Source organism: Nomascus leucogenys, chromosome 18 (assembly GCF_006542625.1).
Source record: "Nomascus leucogenys isolate Asia chromosome 18, Asia_NLE_v1, whole genome shotgun sequence".
NCBI classification, from domain to species: Eukaryota; Metazoa; Chordata; class Mammalia; order Primates; family Hylobatidae; genus Nomascus; species Nomascus leucogenys.
In genome coordinates, this window is record NC_044398.1 from 50,879,020 (window position 1) to 50,897,076 (window position 18,057).

Below are 18,057 nucleotides of genomic sequence, written 5' to 3' on the forward strand. Positions count from 1 at the left end.
AAACCTCAATATCATACAATATACCATGTAACAAACCTGCATATGTGCTCCTTGAATCTAAAATAAAAACTAAGGCTGGATGCATTGGCTAACATTTGTAATCCCAACAATTTGGGAAGCGAAGAGCCAAGGGTCACTTGAAGCCAGGAGTTCCAGACCAACCTGGGCAACATAGCAAAATTCTCTCACTACAACTTTTTTTTTTTAACAAACAGCCAGGCATGGTGATGCATGCCTGTAGTCCCAGCTACTTGGGAGGTTTAGGTGAGAGGATTGCTTGCATCCAGGAGTTTGAGGCTGCAGTGAACTATGATTGCACCACTGCATTCCAGCCTGGGTAACAGAGTGAGGCCCTGTCTCAAAAAATAAAATAAAATAAAATAAAATAAGTAAGCTGCTACCTTTTAATAGAGACTTAGGCAAGGTTTAAAATATTTTTTATGATTCTCTGATTTTTGTTGTTGTTTGTTTGTTTGTTCAGATGGAGTCTTGCTCTGTCACCCAGGCTGGAGTGCAATGGCATGATCTCAGCTTACTGCAACCTCCACCTCCCAGGTTCAAACAATTCTTTTGCCTCAGTCTCCCCAGTAGCTGGGATTACAGCCACCCGCCATCATGCCAGGCTAATTTTTGTATTTTTGTAGAGACGAGGTTTCATCATGTTGGCCAGACTGGTCTTGAACTCCTGACCTCAGGTGATCAGCCCGCCGCAGCCTCCCAAAGTGTGATTGTTAAATTTACTGTTGGACTGAACTCCATTGTTAAACAATATAAAGATATATAAAGAAAAAAGAATGATTCCCCCGGCCTCTCTACAAACTAATCCCTCTGATGTAAATCAGGTTATCCATCTACCCTATTCTTCATGTACCTATAAATGTATTCATACTTACATTAACATACACACAAACATGCAGTGTTTTTATCTTATAAAATAAAATGGTATTATATTGCACATTTTCTTGCAACTTGCTTTATCACTTAACAGTTTCTCATAGATGATCTAGCTGGTCCATAGACGGATATATAACTCATTTTCATTTTAAAGAACACCATAAACTAAGATTCTGATTTAATTTGCATTAAAATAGAGAAGTTTTTTTTATCATACTATATTTCCATCCAGTAACATGGCATAAGTTTTCATCTATTAAGGTTTACTTTATATTCTTCAAGAAAAAAGATTTGCATAGAGACACTGTAATTTTTTATTAAATTTTTTTAGAGTTTTTTTTCTTGCCTGTTGGGAAGAGGGCTTTATTTTCCATTTATATTTAACTGCTTTTTGCGAGTATGGTAAATTTTATTATTTGTCATTAACTACCCCCTCCTTGGTTAGAGGACTATACATCCATGCATGTTGGGTATAATTTACAATTATACCCAACATGCATGCTTCCTCCCCCAATTTGGGCTGGCCATGGGATTTGTTTTGGCCAATGAATGTGAGTGGATGTGACATAAGTACATCCAAACAGAAACTTTAAATCAGCTGTGTGATTTCTTTTGGCCTCTTGAGCTTCTGCTCCATGACATGGAAATGTCCAGGTAGGGGCTACTTCTTCAGTCTAGATCTCAGAATGAGAAAGCTTGTGAAGCAGACCTCCTACTGACCCACAGCATGGAGCAGTGTAGCAGCCAACTGTGAAGAACTGGAAAGGGTCTCATATTTCACCTTACTTTTAAGCCAACATGTTAACTTGCCAGTTTCATGGATGCTGAATAAAGACACTTGGGTTAGAGACAAAACACTTGATTACAGCAAAAGCAGTAGTCGGAATGTCAGCATGTCTGTTTTGGTTCCCTGAGTCTTCATTTTCAGTGATGATGTGAATAGGCCCAGATGGATGCCTGAACAAATGCTGGGTTGCATTATCGGAAAGGAATATAGAACTTAAATTCCCATGATTTCACAGCAAGTAGTGAGCAAGCCAGCTCTTTGTCCCAGAGGTAAAAATCACCTCCTCCCTTGAGGTTGCTTGCTGTAAACATAACCCTGAGAAAAGGCTGGGTAGGAAATGATTAGGCCCTTGCATGCTTAGCACACCCAGCAAGATATGTAGGAACAAGAGTAACACATGGAGGAGAGTTTCCCAACACCAACCTTCAGCCCTCATGTAAAGTTAGTGAGAAATAAATGTTTGCTCTTGTAAGCCACTTTGGTATGATTTTTTTGATACACAACAAAGTTGTAGCTAGTACAAAGTACATTATATTTGTATATTTATCTTATATCTTGCCACCTTACCTAATTCTCTTATTTTAAAACATGTTCTAATACAGTTTTGTGGGTTTTCTAGGTATAATAATGTCTTTGCAAATAAAGTGAATTGCCCCCTCTCACAAGTATTTATATTATTATGGTTTATTTTGGGTTTTTTAAACCTTCTGTGTTAGCCTAAATCCCAAAACTATTTTGAATAAAATTATGATAGTAAATATGTCATTTATTAAGTTATTGTGTCTTACTTCCAAAGCCAGCCTTTGTTACTCTGCTGGTAATGCCTGGGCTGGAACTTCAAACCGTATTTTTGCTTTGCAAGTTGGCTCCTATTAAACTTTGCTGATAGAGGTGCTTCATGGAGCTCACAGGCTGAAGGAGGAGGAAGAGGCTTGTTCCTGCATGTTTTTTGGGGGCTTCCTATTTGCTCTTTTTCATATGAGTGGCATCCCACCAATGCTTCTTCATCTTGGCAGTTCCTTCCTGTAGCAACAAGTGGACCCAACTGACAGTATTTCTAAATGCTGCATCTCCCCCGGAGATACTATCAGCACCTTCTACTCAGAGGTCTGAGCTTCATTTCCAAGAGAGCCCTTCTCCAAGCTCCTAAGCTTTAATAAATCCAACCTCTTTTCTTGATCCCACCCAATCACAGAGCAGTAGCTGTTTTCTGCAGTTCCTATTTCTGTGATCTCAAGTTCTCTTTTAGCTACCTCATGAACAATTTAATACCTAGTTAATAATTCTTTAGATTAAATTCTCTCTGCTAAAATAACTGGTGTAGCTTCTGCTTCCTGACTGACCCTTAACTAATACAGTAGGTATTCCGACCTATTTCCTGATTTTAACAATAGTTGCTTTAGGTATTTGCCTTTTAACATTACGGTTGCTGGTTTTGAGTTTTTGGTTAATCACTACTGAAGTTTATCAAATGTGTTTCTTGTGTATATTTATAAATACATATATTTTCCTCCCTTAGTAGTTAATATGATAAGCTAGATATATCTCATAATGTTGACTCATGCTTATATTCCTGGAATACATAACTAATAGTTTAACACATATGTAGTACTTACCACATATGTCCTAAAACTGTATACATACATATGTATACATATTCCCTTAATAAACCTATATAAGTTTATACAGTTTATAAATACAGTTATAAATAGTTTATAAATACTTATAATTAATGTTAATGTTGCCAAATTTGCATTACCAAATTTTTATTTAGAACTTATATTCATAACTAAAATTGAACTATACTTAGAATTTTCTATCTTGTACTATTATTATTACTTGTTTTCTACCTATCTGATCTCCTCTGTTGAACTGAAAGATTATTAAAAGTCAATGCCTTACTGATGTTTTTCTCTTACAAAGTCTATATTATAGTATCTTGCACAGAGCACGTGATTGATAGTACATGTTGAGTGAATAAACACAGGTAATAGATATGAAAGTAAGCCTTTTAAAAAAATTAGCATTTATTCTGTAATACAAAATTCTAATTGCATACATTAAAAGTATTTGTAAGGAATAAAAATACTTAACGATAGATAAATTTGGTGTTCAGTTAGGTTTTTCTGGGCATATGTGTTCATTTCAGAACTTGGAAATCTTTAAAATTAATGCAGACCCTGTTTCCTTAAATGTCTCTTCACAGAATTTTTAAAATTCTCCATTTAGTTAACAGCAATAATTGCTTTTGTACACTTAAGAGTTACTGTATTATGTTTTATGACACAGATTATATCAAAATCATTTCTTTTTCCAGAAGATTAAAGAAAAATTAATAGAAGATATGCATCAAGAATTCTTAATGTATAAAACCATTTTCAACAGAATGCTTTTTATTTAAGTCAAAATTGGATTTCCATGGTTTGGGGCTTGAGAGTTTCTAAGATTTTGCTCCTGCAGATTCAAGACTTGTACTAGACATCAAAGGTTATCATGTTGCCCCTTCAAGACACTAGCTAAAGGAATTGGCAACTATTTACAATTTAGCTTTGCTTGAGTCCTTGCCTTCAAAGTAGCTATCAATATGTCTTTGTAATTATGTTTAAGGACAAGACATGTTCTTATTTAAGTGTGTTTTAAAAATTGTATTTTAAGGACCTTCTGTGAACACAGCACAATACTGGGAGACAAATAAGAAAAGCAAAAATGTATCCTCTACTACCAAGGGTCTTACAATACAAGGGAGAAACCATGTGCGAACCCAAATTTTATATTAGAAATAACAGTATAGGACAAGTGTTGTTTTCAGTCCCAATAATACTAAAAAGAAAAATCCATCAAAATGGAAGGAATAGAGTGCTTATGGGGCACTCTGAAGGTTTTTTTTTTTCTATTTGTTTTTTGTAGTTTTTTGTAGTTGTTTTAATTCCAGGTTATAATTTCAAGTGATTGGGGAGGTAATAATTGGCCATTTATGTTCAGGATAACAAAAAACATTTTTCTCATATCCTCAGGCATGCTTGGAAGCAGTAATGTAAACAATAATAATGGGAATTATTTTACTTCTTATTTTGAAAATAAAACTGTAAACATTTGTTTTTAAACTTCCTTGCAACCCTAAGGTTTATAACTGTAATTTTTATTATAAAGATTACTATGTATCATTATTACTGAAAGACAGTAGTTTTACAAAGCCTGGGCTGTAATTATTTGAGAAAACATTATTTTTGAATTTATTACATATCCTAAAAGTAACATAAAATATATTTTATCAGTTCATTTCAGTTTATGTACCTCAACCTATGTGGTTTCAATGTGTGTGTAAAATATATCTGATGATGGCAAAAATCTACAAAAAGTTCTGAAAACCATGCAATTTTAATGAAACTCATCTAAACTTTAGAAGTAAGTGAGGGTATAGAACTATACATATAGTATACATATATATACCTATATATTAGGTATAGTTTATATTACTATCCTTTTTTTTTTTGAGATGGAGTCTTGCTGTCACCCAGACTAGAGTGCAGTGGTGTGATCTTGGCTCACTGCAACCTCCACTTCCTGGGTTCAAGCCATTCTCCTGTCTTAGCCTCCCGAGTAGCTGGGACTACAGGCATGCGCCACCATGCCCAGCTAATTTTTGGGTGTGTGTATTTTTAGAAGAGATGGGGTTTCACCATGTTGGCCAGGCTGGTCTTGAACTCCTGACCTCAAGTGTTCTGCCTGCCTCGTCCTCCCAAAGTGCTGGGATTACAGGCGTGAGCGACCACGCCAGGCCTACTATCGTATATTTTTACCCAGTTTTTACTTTTCTTCTCTATATAGATCCTTCTTATCATTGGTTTTCTTGGATGATGATTTAATGACAAGGAAAAAAGAAATACATATAGTTTGCAGGTTGCTAAGGGACACAAATATCTATTTCAGGGAATTAAAATGGCAACTTGGGGGAATTTTGTTTTCTTTTTCATCAGGTTTATTAAGAAATATAAGTTTTACCATTCACATCAATTATGTTATATTTAAAAATACTAAAGTTGGCAATTTAAAAAATCCACACAATTGACTTAAAGAAGATGTTTGCAAGGAAAAAAGAGAGAAGATCCAAATAAACAAAATAGAAACAAAAAAAGAGACATTACAACTAGTTATCACAGGAATACAAAAGATCAGCTGGGCATGGTGGCTCATACCTGTAATCCCAGCACTTTGGGAGGCCGAGATGGGTGGATCACGAGGTCAGGAGTTCGAGACCAGCCTGGCCAACACAGTGAAACCCCTCTCTACTAAAAATACAAAAAAAAAAAAAAAAAAAAAAAAAAAAGCCAGGCATGGTGACAGGCTCCTGTAGTCCCAGCTACTTGGGAGGCTGAGGAAGGAGAATCACCTGAACCCAGGAGGCAGAGGTTGCAGTGAGCAGAGATTGGGCCATTGCACTCCAGCCTGGGGGACACAGCGAGACTCTGTCTCAAAAAAAAAAAAAAAAAAAGAAATACAAAAGATCATTAGAGACTATTATGAACAACTATGTGCTACAAACTGGAAAACTGAAGGGCCAGGCGTGGTGGCTCATGCCTGTAATCTCAGCACTTTGGAAGGCCGAGATGGGCGGATCACAAGGTCAAGAGATCGAGACCATCCTGGCCAACATGGTGAAATCCAGTCTCCACTAAAAATACAAAAATTAGCTGGGCGTGGTGGCCAGCGCCTGTAGTCCCAGCTACTCAGACCCAGGCTGCAGCAGGAGAATTGCTTCAACCTGGGAGGTGGAGGTTGCAGTGAGCCGAGATTGTGCCCCTGCACTCCAGCCTGGCGACAGAGTGAGGAGGAAATTCTCCCTAACTCATTATCTGAAGCCCATATTACTCTGATATCAAAACCAGACAAGGGCACAACAATAAAAGAAAACTGCAGGCCAATGTCCCGAATAAAGATAGATGCAAAAATCCTCAAGAAAATACTAGCAAACTGAATCCAACAGTACATCAAAAACACACCACAATCAAGGGGGATTTATCCCAGGGAGGCAAGGATAGTTCAACATACACAAATTGGTAAACATGATACAATATGTCAATAGAATGAAGGACAAAAACCACACAATCCTCAGTAGATGCAGCAAAAGCATTTGATAACATTCAACATCCCTTCATGATAAAAACTCTCAACAAATTAGGCATAAAAGAAACATACCTCAATTTAATGAAGGCCATATATGACAAACCCTTAGCTAACAGCATACTGAATGGGAAAAAGCTGAAAGCCTTTCCTCTGAGAACTGGAACAAGACAAGGACACCCACTTTAACCACTCCTATTAAACACAGCATGAGAAGTCTCACCAGAGCAATCAAGTAAGAAAAAAAAAAAAAAAGATAAAAAGGCATCCAAACCAGAAAAGAAGAAGTCAAATTTTCCCTCTTTGCAGATGACATAATCTTATATTTAGAAAAACCTAAATACTCTACCAAAAAAGTCTTAGATCTATCTGATAAATTCAGTAAAGTTGAAGCACACAAAATCAACATCCAAAAATCAATAGCATTTCTACACACTAATAACAAATTATATGAAAAAGAATTAAGAAGGATTCCATTTACAATAGCTACAAAAATAATAAAATACCTAGAAATAAATTTAACTAAAGAGGTGAAAGAATTTTACAGTGGAAACTACAAAACACTGATGAAAGAAACCGAAGAGGACACAAATGAATGAAACGCCATCCTGAGCTCATTGGTCAGAAGAATCAATATTGTTAAAATGACCATACTATCAAAAGCAATCTACAGATTCAATGCAATCTTTATCAAAATTCCAATCTAATTTTTCACAGAATTAGAAAAAAGAATCCTAAAATTTGTATGGAACCAAAAAAGAACATAAATAGCCAAAGCAATACTGAGCAAAAAGAATAAAGCTGGAGGCATTATGCTACCTGACTTCAAAATTTCTTTCTTTTTTTTTTTCTTTTTTTTTTAGCCAGAGATTTGCACTTGTTGCTCAGGCTGGAATGCAATGGCACAATCTCAGCTCACTGCAACATCTGCCTCCCTGGTTCAAGCGATTCTCCTGCCCCAGCCTCCCAAGTAGCTGGGATTACAGGCACACATCCCCATGCTCAGCTAATTTTGTATTTTTCTAGTAGAGACAGGGTTTCACCATGTTGGTCAGGCTGTTCTTGAACTCCTGACCTCAGGTGATCCACCCATCTCAGCCTCCCAAAGTGCTGGGATTACAAGCATGAGCCACCATTCCTAGCCCAAAATATATTTCAAGGCTATAGTAACCAAAACTGCATAGTACTCACATAAAACAGACACACAGACAAATGGAACAGAATAGACAACCCAGAAATAAATCTACATATTTACAGTCAATTGATTTTCAACAAAGGTGCCAAGAATGTACTTTGGGGAAAGGACAACTTTTTCAATAAGTTGTGCTTGGAAAACTGGGTATCTATATGCAGAAGAATGAAACTAGACCTGTGTTTCTCACTATATACAAAAATCATCTCAAGATGGGTTAAAAACTTAAATGTAAAACCTGAAACGATAAAACTATTAGAAGAAAACATAGGGTAAACATACTAGGACATTGGTCTAGGCAAAGATTTCACGGCTAAGACCTCAAAAGCACAGGCAACAAAACTAAAAATAGGCAAATTAAACTACATAAAACTAAAAAGCTTTTGTACAGCAAAGGAAACAATAAGCAGAGTGAAGAAACAAAAATGGGAGAAAATATTTGCATATTTCTCCCTATTCATCTGCACTATTCATCTGACAAGGGACTAATGTCCAGAATATACAAAGTACTCAAACTCAACAGCAGGAAAAAAACAAGTAACAACATTTAAAAATGACCTAAGGACAAGAATAGACATTTCTCAAAAGAAGACATACAAATGGCCAACGGGTTTGTGAAAAAATGTTCACTATCACTAATCACCAGGGAAATGCAAATCAAAACCACAATGAGATATCGTCTTACCCCAGTTAGAATGACTATCATCAAAAAGACAAAAAATAACAGACAAGCTGGCAAGGATATATAGAATAGGGAGATCAGACACTGTTGATGGGAATGTAAATTAGTACAGCCATTATGGAAAACAGTACAGAGACTCCTCAAAAACAAACAAAAAATGGAACTACCATGAGATCTAACAATCCCACTAATGGGTATTTATACAAAGGAAAGGAAGTCAGCATATCAAAGGGATACCTGCACCCCCATATTTATTGCAGCACTGTTCACAATAGCAAAAAATATAGAATCAACTGAAGGGTTCATCAACAGATGAATGGGTAAATAAAATGGAATACTATTCACACAATGGAATACTGTTCAGCCATAAAGAATGAAATTCTGTCATTTGCAGCAACAGGGATGGAACTGGAGGTCATTACATCAAGTGAAATAAGCCAGGCACAGAAAGATAAATATCACATGTTCTCACTCATATGTGGAAGCTAAAACAGTTAACCTTATGGAGGTGGAGAGTAAAATGATAGTTACCAGAGGCCAGGAAGGGTGTGGGATGGGAGGGATGAAGAGAGGTTGGTTAATGGGTATGAACATACAGTTAGATAGAAGGAATAAGTTCTGATGTTACATAGCAGAGTCAAATGACTATAGTTAACAACAATGTATTGCATATTTCAAAACAGCTAGAACAGAAGGCTTGAAATGTTACCAACACAAAGAAATAACAAATACTGGAGGTGAGGGATACCCTAAACACCCTCACTGGATAATTACATATTCTATGCATGTAACAAAATATCACATGTGCCCCATAAGTATGTACAAATATTATGTATCAATAAAAAATTAATTAAAAAAAGAAAAAAGGAAGTTTGTTCAAAGTTTTCTTACTAGCTCTCTGGAATGCCAACCAAAGGACGAAAACATAAAACATACACTTATTGTTAATATAGTGTTAAAAGCCCCTTTATTGTATGGCTTAGGGAGTGTTGAGTTTTCTCTACAGTTTATTTTTTCATTTTAAAAATTTACTAGTTTGATTTTTTGTTGATTCTTCAAAAAATGTTATTTTTGCATACAAAAAATGTGTAGATGAAAGGAAGAAAATTATATCAAACAAATAGTAAAAAATTACTTAGGACACTTTCCTAGTTTTAAAAGGGAAGTTGATACTTTAGAGCTGTCAAGGATTTTTGTGTTTTGTGTTTTTATCAAAATCTCAGATTTAATTAGAACTATTGAAATTTGAAGATGGCCCTGAATGGAAAAAGATGGAAGACAAAGGTGAAATCAACTAATGGAGAAACTTTAGCAAATGTCTCAGTTCCACAACAACATCTTTCCTGTTTTGAAAATGAGTCTTTGCAGGTGTGTTTCCTATCTTGATTTCTCGCTCAAGAAGAATGTTTATCATTTTCTGAATTTACCAGCAATTGGTGTGTGCTGAGGGCTCATTTATTACAAAATGTCGCTAACTCACTCCTGTCCTCTTAAATTTAAAACAGCTGCTACCCACTGCCAGGATCTAAATCTTCACAGACAGATTTCCAGACTCTCTGTATGCCTGTATTACATTTTTGTTAATAATAATCTCTGTCCATCAAGGTGACAAGGGGACATTGTGCTTCTATGCACATATTTTCTCTGTCCATATATAAAAAACTAAAGCTTTCATTTTGTTAATACAAACCCATGATTTAACGTTTTAAAAAAACCACTGATTGTTGGTGCCATTTGAAGCACTACAGTTTAGTTTTGCTTCAAGAATCATAACTTCCAACGTTGTTCCCTTCCCATGGAGTTATTTTTTTAAATATTATCTCTGAATTAGAATAGCTCATTTACTGAGTGAAAGTAGCAGAGGGATCCCAACTAAATGTTAAAAGACAGAGCAGGCCAGGTGCATTGGCTCACACCTGTAATCCCAGCACTTTGGGAGGCCAAGGCGGGTAGATTATGAGGTCAAGAGATCGAGACCATCCTGGCCAACATGGTGAAACCCTGTCTCTACTAAAAATAGAAAAAAATAGCTGGGCATGGTGGCGGGCACCTGTAGTCCCAGCTACTCGGGAGGCTGAGGCAGGAGAATCACTTGAACCCAGGAGGTGGAGGTTGCAGTGAGCCGAGATTGCACCACTGCACTCCAGCCTGGTGACAGAGCAAGACTCCATCTCAAAAAAAAAAGACAGCAAATTTGGAAAAAGAAACTTATGCTCTAATTTTAAATTGGATTATAATTTTGTTTTTCAGATTAAATTTTCACAATTTAGAATTTACAATCTTGTCAACATTGATTTCTAAAGAAAGTATAATTTTCAACTTTTTCAATGACCACTTCACTGTCTTAAAATATATGAAACTATGGGCCAGGCGCAGTGGCTCAAGCCTGTAATCTCAGCACTTTGGGAGGCCGAGGCGGGTGGATCACGAGGTCAGGAGATCGAGACCACCCTGGCTAACACAGTGAAACCCCATCTCTACTAAAAATACAAAAAATTAGCCGGGCCTGGTGGTGGGCGCCTGTAGTCCCAGCTACTCGGGAGGCTGAGGCAGGAGAATGGTGTGAACCCAGGAGGTGGAGCTTGCAGTGAGCTGAGGTCATGCCACTGCACTCCAGCCCGGGTGACAGAGCAAGACTCCGTCTCAAAAAAAAAAAAAGAAAAAAGTGTATATATACATATGAAAATATTAATTTTGACATAATCACTAAATTCTTGGATTTTCAAAGATATCATTTTCATTTTACTTTGTTTTTACATTGTTACCTTACCAGAAAGAAATAATTTTGTCTCTTCCCATTAGATTTCCTTCTGGAACAACTGTTCAATCTCTATAAAGAGAGAGTAATTTGTTTTGAAAGATGCTAAAGATTACGTTCATGCATAAGATAAATCACTGAGACAGTAAAAGATTCAAAAGGTACTTCATGTTCTACCAGAGTGAAATCCAAATCATTCTCCTCCACACTGAATTCATGGTTTCATGCAAGATAAGATCTCATCCTGTTAAGGACCTTATCTTTGAAGAAAAAAGAACATAATTTCTCAAGGGAACTCCAGTATCGTAATTCACAAAATCAAAGATATTAATATGCACAACTTTTATTTTAAAATAGTCATCCAAGGCTTTGGAACCTAGAGTATAAAGTAAGGATGGTAAATTGTAATACTGCATAATAAAATAAATATGGAGAAGTGAAAAAATAATTGTCTAATTATTTAAAAGTTTTCATTCCAATGAATAAAATTAAAATGCCCAGTAATCCTTAATTAATACATTTAGAATCCCTTCCTTAGTGATGAGAATTAATTTTGCAATTTAATTTGACACTTTACAGTGTGAAAAAGAAAGATAAAAAAATAAGCCTCTTGGGAATGGAAAGAAAATTTCCAGTCTCTCACCAGCCAATCCAATTTAATCAGGTCTTTCTCTTATTTTTTCTGAAATCATTTGTGTTTCCACACCCAGCCCTTTCCATTCCCTGTGTTTTATAAACAGAACTGGCTTTAAAGATCTGGGGTTTGGATTTCATTTTGTCTCAAAATGTATACTTAGATTTGCTGCTGGTCAACATGGTAGTCCATCATCTCTAAGATTTTTTAAAAATAGACTCTAAAAGAAGATATACGGTATTCTAGATATAAGATACCAGGAATCAAGTATGGCACAAATTTCCAAATGTTTAATACTTTTAACAGTGTCCAGCTTATCTTGGTGTTTATTGATTCATTATTCATGCATTTATTCATTCATTCACCAAAAATATATCGAGAATCTACAATGCACAGAAGAGAGCATAGGGCTGAGGATATAAACTCGACCTAGAGGCACTCATGGCTTAGTAGGAGGGTCAGGTATATAAACAAACAAGTTGCAGTGTTAGATGGTATTACAAATTATTATATAAAGAGTTGTATGGTGCTATGGGAAAAAATGAGAAGACTTCCCAGAGCAGGTGACATCTGATTCAAGGCTTTAAGAAAGAACAGAAAGATAAGCAGAAGGTGGGAAATTTATCCTTGGCAGACAGAAGACCATATGCAAAGAAATGGGGATCAGGGATTTGGGGATGCAGATATCTGAGGTTGCCTGAAGGACAGAGTCATGGTGACAGAGGAAGCTGAGGAGAGAGAGAGAAGGATTGGAGCCAAACTTTCTGTGCCAAATTAAAGACTTAATACTTTAGTCTGTTCGCAAAGGGTTTTAAGCAGAGAAATGACATAATCAGCTTTAAGATTATAGCAGGTCAGACTCCCTAAGAAATGGTCTCTGAAACTCTGTGATTTGCATGCAGGAATTCATATGCGGAATAATTTCGGGGACAATATCTGTAAGGAAGCGAAGAGAAGCAGGGAGGGAAGAAGGAACACTGGGCTGCCATGCAATATATATGTTTGTTTTTTTTTCCTGGTTCCCATTCCCCCTCCTTGGGGTTGTATACAAACCCATAAACAATGGGGAAGAGCCTCTGGTCTTTGGTGCGGGTGGCTGCCACGCCTGGTCATCCTAGCCCACGGGCCCATGTAGTCCATTCACAGACATGAAGCCTCATGCCTCTGGGTCAGATCTGGCCTCAGGATTGTCTGTCCAGAATCCTAACCTGGCTTTCTGAGGTCCAGCTTTCCTGGGCACACATACTTCTTATGGTCCTGTGTACAAGTGAGTCATTGACAAAACCGGCAGTGTGTGTGAACCCACTGGTAACTCATTTTGTTGAGACAGGGTCTCACTCTGTCGCTAATTTTTAACAAATTATTTTTCTAGAGAAGAGGTCTGGCTACATTGGCTATGCTGGTCTCCAACTCCTGGCCTCAAGTGATCCTCCTACCTTAGCCTTCCAATGCGCTGGGATTATGGGCATGAGCCACTGCACCCAGACATGCAATGGTTCTTCAGGTATGGATCCTGGACCAACAAAAGCACCTGAGAAATGCTTTTAATTTTAAAGTTTGTCAGGTAGCCCTAATTTACTGTTTTTAAATCTAGAACCTCCACCTTACAATCTTGTAACAACCTCCACCTCCTGGGCTTAAGCAGTTCTCCTGCCTCAGCCTCCCAAGTAGCTGGGATTACAGGCACACACTACCACACATGGCTAATTTTTATATTTTGAGTAGAGACGGGGTTTCGCCATGTTGGCCAGGCTGGTCTCGAACACCTGACCTCAAATAGTCCACCTGCCTCAGCCTCCCAAAGTCCTGGGATTACATGTGTGAGCCACCACATCCAGCCTAAACTCTACTAAAAGTAAGTTTCTAGTTAATTCATAAGAGAAATTACCAATCTAATCTCTCAACTAGCTGAGAAAGGATTCTTGGAGCAGGTAGAATTTAAGGAGTTCAAGGGCAGAATCTTCTGACCCTTCTCCTTCCTACAGGCTGGGGGATCACCAGAGCTAGGCTGAAATCCTGGTGACTTTGGGAATGTAGGTCATGCATGACCAAGCAACAGGATGGAAGGAGCCTGAGGCCCAGGCCTCACCCTGGGCAAACTGATCTGGACCACCTACATCCAGACATTCTTAAATAAAATAAGCTTGAATCATCTTGTTTAAGCCTGTTATCTTGGTGTTCTCTCATTCACTAAGAAGTTATCCCAACTAACATTAATAATATCAATAGTAGCACATATTATATGACTAGGCAAGAGACTCTCACCATAATAACAGATTAATTAGATATCCACATTCTATGCAGCCTTGGAGTTTAGTTTTAAACATAATCAAAAAGTGACTGCTATTACCATTTGTGGTATAAAATAAAACGTGAACATGATAGCTAATAAACATTCACCTCCCTTCTCTCATGTGTTATGTGAGAAGAGAGGGGCCCAGGGAAAGAAACACATGGGACTGTTAGGTAAGACTGTGTGTTCTGTGAGTGCCATCAACACAACATTATACATGCAGGGCCACACTGGAAACCCAATTTCCTATTTTACACTTCAATGTTATTAAGTATTTTTCTCTTTTGTTTAAATAGCAAAAGTTGACACATTAACAGATAATTCCTAATGCACAAAAAGTTCCTTCTCCAGAAGATAGATATAAAAATTGTGAAAAATCTATTCGTAGGGGCAAATGTAACTATTAAAAATCATGAACTCGTGTACAACATTAATGAATTTCTGGGCAAAGCTGTTCATTTTGCAGGTTTTATGATCATTCTTAAGCTGGAGGCTTAAATGATCAAGCTCTTCACTTAAGAGTCATCATAAACTCAAGGGCCTTCAGGGGCCAGGCAGATAGGTTAAATAATACCCAGTTCGGGTTATAGGAAAATGTGGAACATCTGTGCCTTTGAACCAGGCAGCCTCATTCCAATAATAAATGCACTGAGTGAGTGGGGGACCAACACTGTCAGAGCTTCTGATTTTTCAGAAAAAGCCAAAATACTTGTTATATGGTTAGGTTTTGTGTTCCTACCCAAATCTTATCTTGAATTATAATCCCTATAATCCCCACGTGTCAAGGGAGAGACCAGGTAGAGGTAATGGAATCATGGGGACAGTTTCCCTCATGCTGTTCTCCTGATAGTGGGTGAGTTCTCATGAGATCTGGTGGTTTTATAAAGGGCTCTTCCCCGTTCGTTCAGCACTTCTTCCTGCTGCTTATGAAGAAGGTTCTTGCTTCCCCTTCTCCTTCCGCCATGACTGTAAGTTTCCTGAGGCCTCCCCAGCCATGCAGAACTGTGAGTCAATTAAACCTCTTTCCTTTATACATTACCTAGTCTCAGGCAGTTCTTTATAGCATCCTGAAAATGTACTAATACAACTTACTTTTTAAATGTGTTCTCTTCTGATACTCATTTCAAAATTTAAAAAACACAACATGAATCAAACCAAACACCTCTGAGAGCTGAGTGCCTTCCACTTAAACTCTAAATGCAATTAGACCTGAGTTTGCAAAATCAGATTTTAAAATTTTACTGTATCATTAATATAACTGCCTTAATGGATTAAAAATGGCCTGAACCAAACATGAAGGATGGAAAATAAATGACAATTTGTCAAGCAGAGAAGGAACCTGCTGAATTAATTGCCAAAGGGAACAATTACAGGCCTTTAGAGGCAGATAGAACTTAACTGGGATAAACTTCAGAGAAGTTGTGACTTTGTTTTCATAGGCCATTAAGGTCTTGGGGACAGCCAGGAGTTTTGGTGACAATAGTAATGACTTTTGACTCCTAGATTCTACCCACCCATCACCCCATTGGGTGGATGACCTTCCTTCTTCGACTGGATTAAAGAAATTTGTAAAATTCCTTTTTTTTGTGCCAGAAACTGTGCTTGGTATTAAGGACACAAAGTTGAGTAAATTGGTCTGTCTTCAAAGGATTCATAGCTCAGGGGGGGCAAAAAAAGCATAAACAATTATAATATGTGTTACTCAATCTAAGGTGCTACCAATTATAAGAAACCATTAGTTTTTTTACCTCCTAAAATTAAACTATGATATTCTTCAATTTCAAGATGAATTCTAATTTCAGAGATACTTCAATGTTAAAAAATAAGTGTGTTTAAGTGAATAAATAGTGTATGCGTTATAGGAGAAGTTGTGTTGAAGAACAGGGAGAAGAAATGATCTGACCATCTGGGCAAAGCAGGGAGATACAGTAAAGTTTGTAAGGGGGAGTCAGATTACTTTAAGCAATGTAACTATCTTAGTACGCTTGCGCTGAGGCTTAAACAATGGAATTTATTTTCTTACAGTTCTAGAGGCTGAAAAGTTCAATATCAATCAAGATCTTGCAGATTTGGTTTCTTGCTGAAGGCCTTCTTCCTGGCTTGCAGATGAGTGCCTTCTTAACTGTGTCCTCACGTTGTGGCGAGAGAGAACTCTGCTTCCTCTTTTTCTTATAAGAACACCAATCCTATTGGATTAGGGCCTCGTCCTTATGACCTTATTTAATCTTACCTCCCTAGTTCATTTGTCTTACTATAATAAAATACCATAGGTAACTTATAAAAAACAAATTTATTTAGACACAGTTCTGGAGGCTGGGAAGTCTAAGATCAAAGCAGCAGCAGACTGGCTTGTCTAGTGAGGGCTGCTCTCTGCTTCCAAGATGGTGCCATGATGTTGCATCCTCCAGAGGGGAGAAACACTGTGTCCTCACATGACAGACAAGAAGGGATGAACTCCCTCCATCATGCCTTTTGATAAGGCACCTAATCCCATTCACAAGGGCTCCACCCTCATGACTTAATCATCTCCTAAAGGCGGCTCCTCTTAATGCTATTACATTGGTGATTAAGTTTCAACACACATTTGGGAGGGGACACCAATATCTAAAGCATAGGACCTTCTAAAAACCCTATCTCCAAATACAGTCACACTGGGAGTCAGGACTTCAACACACAAACTGGGGGGCTGGGGGCAGAAGAGACACCATTCAGTCCATAGCAGTGACCCATGGCTATGGGTCTCAGTTTTTCCCTCATCTGCAAAATAAGATAATAATAGTAGCTACCTCATAGAGTTGTGAAGATTAAAAGATTTCATATGGAGTGCTCTGTGATGTCTTAGATCTAGTACCTGTTTAGTAAAGGTTGGCTGTTATCAGCAGAGGTAATTAATGATAGAATTTGAACTCCAAGAATCAGTAGACCTTCACCAAGGGCTAAGAAAGCAAGCAGATTCCAGGGAAGAACAGAATGCCTAAAGGACTGTTTCTGGAACATTCTGCCTGTCTGCTATGATGTCTTGATGTAGCTTGATGTAGTTGGTGAGGTTTTTTTCCCTTGAGGAATTAAAAATCTTTTTTTTTTTTTTTTTTTTTTTTTTGAGACAAAGTCTCACTCTGTCACCCAGGCTGGAGTGCAGTGGCATAATTATGGCTCACTGCAACTTCAACCTTCCTAGGTTCAAGTGATCCTCCTGCCTCAGCCTTCCAAGTAACTGGGATCACAGGTGCACACCATCATGCCCGGTTAATTTTTGTATTTTTTGTAGAGATGGGGTTTGCTCAGGCTGGTCTTGAACTCCTGGTCTCAAGTTATCTGCCCGCCTAGGACTCTCAAAGTGCTGGGATTACAGGCATGACCACCGTGCCCGGCCAGAAATCTTTTTGATGTCTTTTCTCCTGTACCTTCTTCCCTGTTCCCCAATCCCAATACACCCACAAGGACAGTTTGGTTCTTTCCATTTTACAGTCAGAAGCATGCACCAGGCCCTGTACTCAAATCAAGAACTGGGCTTCTCAGAACAAGGACACAGGTTCCTTGTCTTTCCATTTCCCTCCTCGCTTCCCTCCACCCCTTCTTGTTGGGGACAGCCTTTGTCTAACATCCTTTGTTTAAGACAATTAATTGCTATCCGCCAGTGCCTGTCAGTGTCTTTCAGGGGACCTCATGTAACTAAGGCTCCAGGTGGCCTGCTCT